This window comes from Pristis pectinata, chromosome 35, assembly GCF_009764475.1.
Source record: "Pristis pectinata isolate sPriPec2 chromosome 35, sPriPec2.1.pri, whole genome shotgun sequence".
NCBI classification, from domain to species: domain Eukaryota; kingdom Metazoa; phylum Chordata; class Chondrichthyes; order Rhinopristiformes; family Pristidae; genus Pristis; species Pristis pectinata.
This window is the reverse complement of record NC_067439.1, coordinates 1,798,946-1,812,110: the sequence shown is the minus strand read 5'-3', so window position 1 is coordinate 1,812,110 and position 13,165 is coordinate 1,798,946. Positions and strand designations below refer to the sequence as shown.

The 13,165-nt window shown below is 47.4% G+C and overlaps 1 protein-coding gene across 6 annotated transcripts in view; it reads right to left on the bottom strand.

Moving 5' to 3' along the window:
• Positions 1–13,165, bottom strand: part of LOC127586289 (BRD4-interacting chromatin-remodeling complex-associated protein-like) — an 89,412-nt gene that overhangs the window by 60,288 nt on the left and 15,959 nt on the right. Inside the window, exon 1 of one of the 6 annotated variants that reach the window (XM_052044099.1) lies at positions 10,324–10,381. The exons of the other annotated variants lie outside the window; for them this stretch is intronic. The gene's annotated coding sequence lies outside the window, so the exon portion shown is untranslated. Of the gene's footprint in view, positions 1–10,323; positions 10,382–13,165 lie in introns of those variants that run through there. 6 annotated transcript variants of the gene reach the window in all.

Below are 13,165 nucleotides of genomic sequence, written 5' to 3'. Positions count from 1 at the left end.
TCCAGGAACACAACAACAGACTCACTATTGCAAACACAACATACCAGACTAACTACCAGGTGGTTTGAGGTCACTTGGTTTCAAATGACATGTCTACACGTACTAATCCAATAATAAATAGCAGGAACCCTACTGGCAGAGTCCTGGTAAAGACCCAATCAGCAAACTCTCCAACTGATGCCAAGTCCAACTGGTCCAATTCTCAAACAAATGTCCACTCAACCTTGGGTCATTGGCCAAGAGCTGAGGTAGCAGGGTCACTGTTAATCATCCCACCTGATGCAACAAGCTAAGACACGTGCAGCCAATTGAACTGCTAGATTAACCAGAAGTCCAATTCATCTTTCATACCTACGACTCCAAACCCCTCCATCGTCTCTTCCTTTGGAACCTCCTCCAGCCCTACCATTCTCCAAGATCTCTGCTCCAATGTTGGCCTCCTGATCATCCACAAACTTGATCGCTCCAGCAGTTCATCTGCCCAGGGACTGATCTCTGGAATTCGCTCCCTAAATTTCACCATCTTCCTCTCTCACTTCAGGACAGTCCTCAAGAACTTCCCAAAATAAAAACACAAAAGTGCCGGGGATACTCAGCGGGTCAGGCAGCATGTGTGGAGTAAGAAACTGTTATGTTTCAGGTCAATGAATCAGAAAGGTGACTGTCGTGAAGAGTTAACTGTTTCTCCCTCCACAGATGCTGCCTGATTTCCTATACATTTCCAACATTTTCTGTTTTTATTTTAGATTTCCAGCATCTCCTTTTGTTTTTACTTTTCCTTAAAAACTACCACTTGACCAAGCTGTTGGTCACCAGCCCTGATGTCTTGTGATTCAAAGACAATTTTTGTTTGATAACGTTCCTGTGAAGCACCTGCATTTGCTTTTGATGAATACTCTCTCAAATGGTTATTTCCCCTCAGTTATAAGACTATTAAACGGTCTCCTGGTACAATACGATGGACTCTTGACCTCACAATCTACCTCGTTATGACCTTGCACCTTATCATCTACCTGCACTGCACTTCCTCTGTAACACTTTGTTCCGCATTCTGTTATTGTTTTCCCTTGTACTACCTCAACGCACTGTTGTAATGAAATTATCTGTAAGGATGGCATGCAAACCAGTTTTTCACTGTACCTTGGTACATGTGACAATAATAAACCAATTTACTTCTGAAGCCGATTTTGGTGATTCAGCTCTCTGAATCATCAAAGACTAAACTTGGGAGCCACACTGTAACAACGAGGTCTACACCATAATCTCTCTCACCACCCATGTCAGCACCAATCAAGGTGATGGAAATCTCAAATAAAGACATACTGGAGATATTCACCAGGTCAAGTTAACATCTGTAGAGAGCGAGAGAGAGAGACAGGATGACGAAAGGTCATCGACCCAAACTCCACCTGTTTCTCTCTCCACTGATGCTGCCTGACTTGCTGAACATTTCCAGCTCTGATTTTATTCCACCACCAGCTTCAGCTGTACACAAGCTCAAGATTCAGTCCCTCCCCCTCTGCTGGCCACGCCTTTAGCTGCAGGAACCCACGAGTGTCGAATTCTCTCCCTAATCTTCACCACCTAATTAGAATCTGTCTGGGGGAGCAGGTGTCACCTACCCCAACATCTCCTCCTCTGGCCCTTCTACCCTAGCACGTGCCTTGCATTTAACACTTGAAGAACACTACACAAATGGGAATTGCTGTTGAATGTTGCTGTGCATAACTTGGCAGCTTACAAAATAATTGGTCTGTGCCAAAAGTCAGCCACTGGTTGTAAAGCACAGGCATGAGATGGCAATAACTGCACATTCCTTCCCTCTCAATCCAGAGATGGAAGTTCATCCAAAGTGGGGCTTTGTTCCACAGGGATCCGAGAGTGGGATGAAGAACTGATGTGCAAGGACACGTTGCTGGTGGTGGAATTGAAATCTACACATTGAAGAGCAAACTTGCTCAAAAATAATCCCCTGCACAGAGAGGTTACCAGACCAAGGAGTGACCCAACAGAGCTCCTTAATATTTGCGAGTGGTTTGATAGAGTAGACACCGAGGAAAACATTGCATTTGTGATGGGGATGAGAGGGAGCAAAGAGCAGAGCTCAGGACCGGGAGGAGATGGACATTCAGGAGGAACTTTTTGCTCAGAAAGCAGCAGGACTGTGGGGCTCTCGCCCACAGGGAGGGTCAGGGGAACAGCAGAGGCAGGGTTAAGGGGAAGCGGGGTAAACACAGGAAGGAGAGGAAGAGAGAGATGGTGATGGGGGGAGAGAATGGAGAGGGGTGGGGGGACGGGATGAGGCAGAAACACTAGCACAGAACAGATGGGCCAAATGGTCCTTTAGTGTGTTCTAACCTCCATACTATGCACATAGAACAAGCTTGTTTAAACCAATCAATGAACCTTTTCCTATTTCAGCTCTTGATGAGGCAAAGTCCATCATTGTGATTTTTTTTATTTATACATTTATGGAATGTGGTTACTGATAATAGTGCCCTTAATCACCCAGAACTCAAGACAACCACATCAGTGAGTCACCATAGGTCAGACCACACGTGCACGACAGACGTCTGTCCCTGAACAACATCAGTGAACCAAATTTTCAGGAAAATCCAGAGATGAGCATTGCTCTTTAATTCCTTTAATTAAAAAAATTTAATTAAAAATATCTTTAATTAAAAAAAAATTGAACTATTGAGCTGCTATTGTGGAGTAGAAAACACTGCAACAAGTTTGTGCTCAGAAATATCCCCCACAGGGCAATGAACAGATAACGCTCCCACCTAGAACAGTCTTCCACACCACCAGAGCTCCCAAGGATCTGCTAGTGATCACAGCACTGCATACAAGGCCCAGTCTTGCTTCACTAACAGCTCGACCAAGGATGACAACGTGTTGAAAGGAAACTGCCAGCTATTCTGGAATTTCAGACTGGGGCTTGAGCAGTGGATCCCAAAAACCCCCCCAAAGCTGGAGCTCCTCACCCGCTGACTAGGTGTACTGGAGACCAAGATTAATTCCTATTATTATTCAACAATTCCTCTCCCTCAGAACCCTTTGTAACAAAATGAGGCCCCATTTACTAAACTTGCCTTTGACTCACCTACCCAGGGACACACAGAAACACACACACAGACAAAAGATCATCAGCGTGATCGAGAGATTCTGGTAACAATTAATCTGCTTAATTGTGGAGAGTAAAATGTCCCTTGGGTGGGAGAAAGGTGTTTTGGCAGCAGTTTGGGGAGTTGCAGACTAACCTCCCATTATGGATTAATGAGAAGAAAGTCATTTAGGGAAATCTGTCTTGTGACCTGTGCTGGAAAACTGTGCATAAGTGTTTGCGTTCAGTACCAGTGCTGTCTTGTGATGTCCCTGTGGTTAAACATCCCAAACTCTGTCACACTTGGAAAAGTGCAGCTTGAGGGAGGGGTGACTCTACAGAACAGATCGAGGCAGAGCAGGCAGTTCGAAGATCACACTGCTGGAACTACAAAGCTAAATCAGTAAAACTCCCAAAGCAGATGCCGGGTCAGTGTGTGTGATCATCAGACAATGGGGTTAGATGGCAGAGAATTCACCTAACCCCCGACTCTTGCCCTCTTGCTGCAGCTCCACACTAATGCTCCCCACTTCACACCTCCAATCCAAGCTGAAAGCAGCCTCGTGTCAGAACACTCCCCCAGATCTATTTATAACGGAGACTGCCATTGAGACGGACGAGAGAGGGTAGTTCTGCAGAAGGGCATCGGCATTCACAAAAAAACAGCTGTCAGCTGAGAATGAAGAACAGAATAGAATGAAAAATAACCAAAAGGTAAAATGACCAGCAGTTCAATGTCAGCAGCCCTCATTACAGTGGCACTCTCAGCCACCAGAACAAGACCATTGTTTTGTTTCTTTCTCTGCCAGCCCTTCTTGAAGGATTCCACACAAGCACAAGCTGCTCCTTATAGCCGATGTTTACAGATGGGTGTCCCAGTGATACGTCAGTGTTGACGTGCAGCATAGGTTCCTTGCAAGAGTGCAATGTTTACATCAGGTCCCTGGCACCTCATTGATATTCCGTTGTTATGCGAGTAGCAGTCAGCGAGTGTCGGTGGTTTCGTTATCCCTGCACTGATTTCAGATTCCGATCTGGTACTCCCTGGCTACTCCCAGCCGTAGCTGGATTACATCACAGGCAGTGCCGAGGTTAACTCTGGGATCCTAGTAACGGTGCATTGGCAGAGCAGGGAGATCAGGGATAAAACAGTCCGTGCTTGTTCAGCAAAAGACTTCCCAGGAAATGTATCTCCCCCACCAATGGAATTAACTGGTTGAACCAATTCCTCGCTGGTCTTTAAGTAGGGAGGTTTGGAATAATTCAGGAATCCCTCTTCCTCTGAGCCTTGTGTCACCTCTGGAGTCCTGTCCAGCCTCGCTCATTCTGAACTCTGCACACTCAGGTTCATCCGTGTCCCACCTTGCAGCAAGTCCGTTCACCCAAACCCCTGCTCAATGGTCCACAATGGCTCCCTGTCCACCAAGCTGAAATTCTCATCCTCATTTTCAAATGGCTGTCCTTTCCCCCTCCATCTCTGTCACCTCCCCCGTGACCTCTGCACTTCTCCAATATCAGCACTTTGACCACCTCCAATCTCCATCGCTCTGCCATCTTTCAGCTGCCTGGGCTTTGAGCTCAATTTCCCACCTTAAATTTCTGCAGCTCTCTCTCCGTAAAAGTACCTGCTTTGACTGAGCTTTTAACCCCTTATCCTAATATCCCAGAGCCACAGAAAGATACAGGCAGAAACAGGTCCACTAGGTGTGCCCCAACCACCCATTTGTACTCAAGCCTCCCTCACCTATTTTATTGCTCCCACATTCCCATCAACTCTCTTCAGCTTGCACACTCACCTACACACCAGGGGAAACCGACAGCGGCCAATTAACTGACCGAACTGCAGAGCTTTGGGACGTGGGAGGAAACCGGAGCACTCAGGGAAACCCAGGCGGTCACAGTAAGGACATGCAAACTCCACACGGACAGCACTGGAGATCGGGATTGAAGCCCCTTGAGATACTATTGCTATGGTAATGAAACAACTGGAAGTCGCTGCTCTCAGCACCCAACTGGGGACTTAACCCTACTGCATGCTGCCTGGGCAAGATGCGGCAGCTGTCAGAGAACAGACCAGTCAGATGGAAAGGCAGGGTCTGTGGCTGGAAACCCTTTGCCATTCTGGGCAATTTAAGACAACCGATAAAAACCACCAGATCGGAGAAAAGAGATCTTTTAATAAATGAGGCACCCACAGTGAACTCAAACAGTAGCCTGAAAGAATCACAGAAACTAGGAGCAGGAGGAAGCCATTCAGTTCTTGGAACCTGCTCTGCCATTCCTCTCAATCCCAAATTCCCACACTCTCCCTGCATCACTTGATCACCATCTAGTGGAGAAATTTCTCCTCGGCTCAAGCATCTAAATATCCTGCCCTGTATCCTGTGACCGTGATCCCTGCTCCAGCTGACCCCAGCCTGTGGAACATCCTCCCTACGCTGGTGAAATCTCATCAGAATTTTGTACTTTATGGGAAATGATAGTGGATGCAGGGTCTAGCTAGGGGAATTCAGTAGAGGTGGGACAGCTGGTAGAGTTGCTAACTCACAGCACTGGAGACCCGGGTTCAACCCTGACTCCGGTACCATCTGTGTGGAGTCTGCGCATTCCCCCCGTGACTACGTGGGATTCCCGTGGGTGCTCCGGTTTCCTCCCACATCCCAAATTCATGTTTGTTTGTAGATTAATTAGCCACTATAAACAGCCCCTGGTGTAGGTGGGTGGTACTACCTGGGGAGAGTTGGTGGGACTGTGGGGAGAATGCTTGAAGGTTGGTGCAGACTCTGGGCCAATGGGACTGGTTCCGTTCCGTATAACTTGACACGGAGTGTTTGAACTTTGAGAAAGCCTCCAATAATCTCCTGCGGCATTTTGTCAAACAAAATTAATAGATGGAATTGGGGGTTCCACACTGGCACAGACTGAGGAAGCAGAGTACAAATAAACAGGTTGGGAGACTGTGACCAATGAGGGCAGCAGGGATCAGTACTGAGGTCCAAATGTTCCCAACCTACACTGAAGATTTGGATATATTACACTTGATCCCCTCATCCAAGTTTGCTGATAGTACAAAGCTGGGAGGCAGTGCGAGGATGCCAGGGGATACAGAAAGGCCGAGTGAATGGGCAGACAGAACCCAGCACAGAAAGATGTGAACTTATCCACTTTGGTAGAAGGAACAGAAAAGCAGAGCATCTTTTAAGTAGCAAGAGAGTGGAAGGTGTTAGTGTTCAGTGGCACACAAGTCACTGAAAGTTGATAGGTGCAGGCAGCAATTAGGAAGCAAATGATACTTCGGCCTTTATTGCAAGAAGTTTGGCAGAAAATTCAAAGCCTCCATGCAGTAATTAAATGGGAGTGTGATGAATCTGCACCCAGAATATCGTGTGCAGGGAGACTCTGTACCAAAGGACCATAAGATATAGGACCAGGAGTTGGCCATTCCATGCCCCAGCCTTCTCTGCTGTTCAGTGAGATGGTGGCTGATTGCTGATTCAACTTTCCTCGTGTCCAACTCCCCACAATTCTCAACTCCCTTTACTGATTCAAAGTTAATCTATTTCAGCTATCACCATATTCAAGGATTCAGCCACCACAGTTTTTTGGGGACAAATAGTTTCAAAGACTCGATCTATCCTTATCCCGGTCTTAAATGCAGCAAAAGTTCACCGCTTGATTCCAAGGATGGGGAAATCATCCAGAGGAGAGAGCCTATAACGGAGTTTATAGGAATGAGAAGAGATCTCATTGAAAACTAAAACTTCTCACAGCATGGACAAGGTAGATGCAAGGATGGAGCTTGCCCAGACTGTGGTGCCTGGAACCAGGGCGCAGACATTCAGGGCAGAGACAAGAGAGCAGGGAACTCTTGGAATTCTCTACCCAAGAGGGCTGCGGAGGTTCAGGCACTGAGTATACCCATGACAGAGAGCAAAAGATTTTTGGACATCTGGGATAATCACAGGATGTGTGGCTAGTGTAGGCAGGCAATATCAAGGCAGAAAACAAGTTATGATTTTACTGACTAGCAGAACAGATGCAAGAATTCAGACGTAGAGTTAGGTGCAGGTATGTTTGTAATTTCTGAGCTTAAGGTAGTTGAAGTGATGAAAACTGAGGGGTGGAGTCTCACGATAAGACCATTTAAGTCCAAGCTGAGCATTTCCTTCACTTAGTGCATTCTCTCCAGATCTGTGTGGTCTCTCCCTCTCCATCACCCAAACCTTCTCCAGCCCCATAACTTACCCTCTTCCAGTTCTGGGATGAGGAATCTCTCAGCTCAATCCTAAATATCCAGCTTCCCCGGTTCCAGATTCCCCACCCCGTCCCGGTATCCACAACGTCCCAGTATCCACACCGTCCATCCCTCTCAGGATCACGGGAGCTTCACTGAAACCACCTCTCATCCTTCTCACACCCAGTGAGAATGGGCCAACCTCACTCATGCTTCCCTGGTCAAATCCCTCATCCCAGGGGTGATTCCAGTGGATCACTGGCTAGCTGGACGGCTCTAACAAGTGGCCAGCACATGCATGATGGGACAAAAGGCCTCTGTTCTCTGATTCTGTGACCCTTCTATTGGTGCAGACCTGCTGGGTGGGCCAGTCAGCCAAACGTGAAGATCTGTGTCGCCCCAGCCATTGGCTGTGACTGCAACCATTTCAAAGAACTCATTGTTCAGATCAGAGGCACCAACTGTGAGCAATCCAAACCCTTTCGCCATAGATACCTGGTCAACAAAAGACTTTGGACGTTTAAGTATCAGAGCCTAGTAGGATATTTGGTCGCCAGAACACAGCAAGCTCAGTAAAACTCCGATAATCCAACATTCGATTGTTGGGAAATCCTGATCCAGCACTGACCCTCTCAGGGGCCAGGGTGCGTAATCTGGGGGTTCAGGGTAGAAGCAAAGTCTCCGGCCAGATCTGGGGTTGGGGTCCAGAGAGTTTGTATATTCCACTCCCTTTAAACTCACCAGGTTCACTGGAACATTTATTGTACCACTGTGTAATGTGTAAGTGAAATAAAACTTCCAAAAGTACGAAAAATCTGTCTGGCACTACCAATGCCAAGTGCCAGATTCCTCCCCCCCCACAGATGCTGCTTGACCTGTAATTAACTAAATGGCTAGGTAAACAACACTATTGATGGTCAAAGGATAATTACTGCCACCGAATATCAGGAAATCTCCCCGTTCTTAAAATAGCAGCCACTCAAAATTCAGTTCCTTAAAAAAAATAAGGGCAGTGCAGGTCTTGCAGAGAAGTACTGGTTTATGAGTTCAAGTCTCTGGTGTGGGACTTGAACTCACGATCACCTGCTTTGGAGAGTGTTGCCCATTCAGAGCAGAAAGTGTCCAGTGTCAACAGTGAGTAAGGTCAGAAAGAGTCACCGAGGAGTGAGAATGCTCAGTCTGTAAACTGGCACAGGATCAGTGAAGCCCGTCACAGCCGGGGGACTGGGCAAACCGCCTCAGTAGTTAACAAAAAAAAACAAGCTGCTGGAGGAACTCAGCAGGTCAGGCAGCATCCGTGGGGGGAAAGAAATCAACTGCCTCTGCTCCAGCCTCACTGTGGCCCAGTATAATTGCAGCAAGACGTTTTTATCCCATGAATCAAATTCTCTTCTAATAGAGGCCAGCTAAAGCCACAGAGACTCCCATTCCCACTCTCCCCATCTACCCATGACTCCTCCTCACCTGGACCCACCCATCGCCTGCCAGCCCATCCCTTCCCCTCAACTAGCTCCTTCATCAGTCCAGATGAAGGGTCTCGACGCAAAACGTCAGCTGCCCATTTCCCTCCACAGACGCATCCTGACCCGCTGAGTTCCTCCAGCACTTTGTGTATTGCTCCAGATTCCAGCATCTGCAGTCTCCTTTGTCCCAACTGTTAATCCCATTGGACACAGGATAAGGAGCTGAGGGACACCCAGCGCGGGAATGATGGGCTCAGGTGAGAGGGTAACCTCCCCACTGCCCCCTCAGACAGAGCTCATCACCACCTTCAAAGTACCAATATATAATCCTCACCCAACGTTACCAGAACAAATCATCTGGTCATTACCACACTGCTGTTTGTGTCACATCACCACAAGAGACAGGAGGAGCTCAAATGACCCAGCGAGTCAATGCTGGCAGTCAGACAAACCCCAGCACTCCTGCCCCACCCTTACTCTCCCGTAACTTATCCTCTCTCTTGCTGTGCACAGCGACCAAACTTTAAGCAATCAATTTAAAAGTACTTTGGGATATCCCAGGGTCACACAAACTGCTGGGGAAGAACAAGGTCATAGAGCAGAGAAACAGGCCCTTTGGCCCATCGAGTCCATGCCAACAATCAAGCACCCATTTTGTACAATATCCTACGCAACAAACAATCTGCTGGAGGAACTCAGCAGGTCGAGCAGGACTGATGCAGGGTCTCAACCACAACCACTCCAGCCTCCCCACAGGTGCTGCTCGACCCGCTGAGTTCCTCCAGCAGATTGTGTGTTGCTCCAGATTCCAGCAGCTGCAGTCTCTGGTGTCTCTGTTACACTAATCCAACCCTGATAATCAACTCACCTCCCCCCCCACCCCTTACAGATTCTACCCCTCACCCACAGACTAGACACACCTTTACGGCAGCCATTTAATGCAACACCCTGCAGGTCTTTGGGATGTGGGAGGAAACCCACATGTTCACAGGAAGAACATACAAACTCCAGATAGACGGCACCAGATGTCAGGATTGAACCTGGGTCACTGGCAGCAGCTGTACTAACCGTGCCCTTCAGAAGCTGATGCTTAGTCAGTCCAACTGCTGGCTCAGGTGCCACACCCTAGGTTCAAAGTCGAACCCTGACCACACATTGAAACCACATCTTCAGAGCTCAATCAACACAGCACACCTTTATCTGTTCAAAAGCAAAAAAAAATCACCTCAAATCAATCTTCATTGGACCTTCTCTCTGCCTGACAGAGATGTAGGTCACTCATCATTTCAAATCAACTCAACACCAACCAGTAACCAATCCGTAACCACCAGCCACTGCCCCAGAATTAAATCGGTAAAGTTCTGTGTTGACACAGTTGCTGATTGAGAAGCAAAACCACCTATTTTAAGTTGCCCCATCAGTGCCGGTCATACATCAGCTCTCTGAACTCCTGCTCAGGTTCCCCCTCTCTAAACTTTTGTCTCCTGCAGCAGAGTTTTGTTTTTAGTTGTTTAACTCACCTTTTCAGTCTACTTTTCAAATTCTGGGCACACCGCAATGTCTTCCGAAAATGTCACATCTGTGGCAGGCTCCTTTAAAAGATTAGGGTTAGGATGTTTCACCACACTCTGTGTGTGTGTGTGTGTGTGTGTGTGTGTGTGTGTGTGTGTGTGTGTTGACACATATGTGTGAGAGAGTGTGGGTGTGTGTGTATGTATGTATGTATACATATATATATATATATATATATGTATGTATCCACACACAACTTATTTTACAGGCATAACAACAGTAACAACACATGACAAGCAATTCATCGGCTGCCCAGCCCCTTGAGATGTCTTGTGGTTGCAAAGGACAACAGAATTCCACTCTTTCTTCTCCCTTACAGTCTGAAATCGACATGCCAAGTATTAGCTCAAATACCAACAGCAACACTGCAAAAATCACGAGGTCTTGCGAGGATACAGGAGACTACATTTTTAATCTTTGAAAAATAATTTAAGCAATTCCTGGGGCTTCGCCATTTCCAGAGCAGACTCTGCAAAAGGCACCGCTTTCTAGAACAACCAGACTCCTTCTTCAAAGGGCGATCAATAGATCAGGAGGAACTCTGTTGCAGAGATAGGTCTTTGGATGATGTTATAAGTGTTTTGCCAACACCTTGGTTGAAGAACAGAGTCACCAAATCAATCCAACATACTGGCCCCAAAGGTTTACTATTGCAGAGGTAGGACAGCTAACAGGAGGGAGCTTCAGCGACAAGGGAGGACAGCTACAACTTTAGGCAGAGTTAGAACAGAGGATTGGGGGGGGCAGGGAGGGAGGGTGGAGGAGATAGTAGCAAAAATGCAGAATGCACTCCCTGAGCTAGTGATCAAAGCAGGCGGTGTCAATGTTTAAAAATTCATTCAGAAATGGGGATTGAAGGAAAGGGTGAGATGTGCAGTGTGAGAATGGAATATGAGACCAGTAGCACTGGGAGTGCATTCCATGTTTTTGCTACAACTCCTCCCCTCACCCTTGGTTCCAACTCTAAGTTGAGCCCGAGCTCCTTCCCCGTTAGCTGTCCAGCCCCTGCAATGATAAACCTTTGGGGCTAGAGTGTTGGATTTGCTCACAGACTGTGCTTCAGCCAAGGTGTTGACCAAACACTTCAGTCTGTGGATGGGAGTGTCGAAAGCATTTGACCCGATCCCCGCGATACAATTAGAGCTCCTCCCCCCCCCCCCCCCCCGACACCAGCCAGTTCTGAAAGGACCAAGTGGTCTGGCTCCGTGTTGTAACAATGCATCAGCTTTGAGAATACGGATGTTGAGTAGTCCTGCACTGACAGGAAGTGCCCCCGAGACCACCCGACCCTTCCAGGGGAGGGGATCTGTACAAAGACCAAGAACATAATCAGGAACAGGCTGTCTGGCTCTTTGAGCCTCTCCATGGCTCATCCACAGATCATGGCTGATCTAGTTCAGTGCCATTGTTCTGCACCTTCTCCAGGTGCCTCAGTTGCCTCCTCATTCGGTAACCCTGCCGTCCCTGAACCTTCGCTGCTCTGCCTCTACTGCGTGTAGAGACCAAAACTGGACACACTGCTCCAGCTCCACCCAGGCCCCATGTAATTGCAGCAAGACAGTTTTATTCCTGTACCCAAATTCTCCTGCAATAGACACCAACTAAAGTCATCAAGGTACACAGCACAGAAACAGGCCCTTCAACCCACTCACTCTGCAATGACCATCAAGCACCATTTTTACACCAATTCCATCCTAACCCACTTTATTCCGCTCACCTCTCCCCAGATTCTACCATTCATCTACCTGCCCAGGGCAATTTACCTCCCCGCACGCTTCTGAGATGTGCGAGGAAACCAGAGCACCGGGAGGAAACCCACATCCCATTGCTGCATGCTGGCTGTCAGTGACGTGTGTGTAAGGGCACCTCGTTTCCTTTGAGCATTAACACCAAATTTCTCACCAGTTAAAAATAGACTTCCCTATTTTGTGCACCAATAGTTGATAACTTCACGTTTTTCTGCGTAATACTGCACCTCTCATATTCTTGCACTTCTCAGCTTGTCTATGACCCCTTGTCACCTCCTCCTCCCTACTTGCCATCCCACCTAGTTGTGTATCATCAGCACACTGGACGCTGGCAGAACTCTCGTTCATTGTCCAGCTTGGACCAGGGAAACCAGTTTAATAATTCAGCCAAAAGTCTTGCTCCGACACCTGTCAGCGCATTGCACCAGCTGGTCAGCATAGATATGCTCTTAGTTCAGTATCAATGATTTGGATGCAATCATAGGTGGCCCAATTCATAAGTTTGCAGGTGACATGAAAACTGGTGGAGTTGAAGATAGTGAGGTAGATCAGTTGGAAATGTGGGCAGAGAAATGGCAGGTGGACTTTAATCCAGATAAGTGTAAGGTGTTGCATTTTGGAAGATCAAATGTAAAAGTACACTGCAAATGTACCAGAGCACTGATGGACAGAGGAATCTTGGGGTGCAAATCCACAGCTCCCTGAACACAAGTGGATAGGGGTAAAGAAGGTGTACAGCATACTTGTCTTCATAGGTTGAGATATTGTCCATAAAAGTTGGAAGTCACGTTGCAACTGTATAAGACTTTGTTCAGGCCATGTTTGGAGCACTGTGTGCAGTTCTGGTCTCCATATTATAGCAACAATGTGGAGACTTTGGAAAGGTCGCACAAGAGGTTCACCAGGATGCTGCCTGGATTGGACAGTATTAGCTACAAGGAGAGGTTGGACAAACTTGAGTTGTTTTCTGAGGAGCGTCGGAGAAAAAAATCCAAGTTTGTCCAATCTCTCCTTTGAGCTAATACTCTCTAATCCAGGCAAT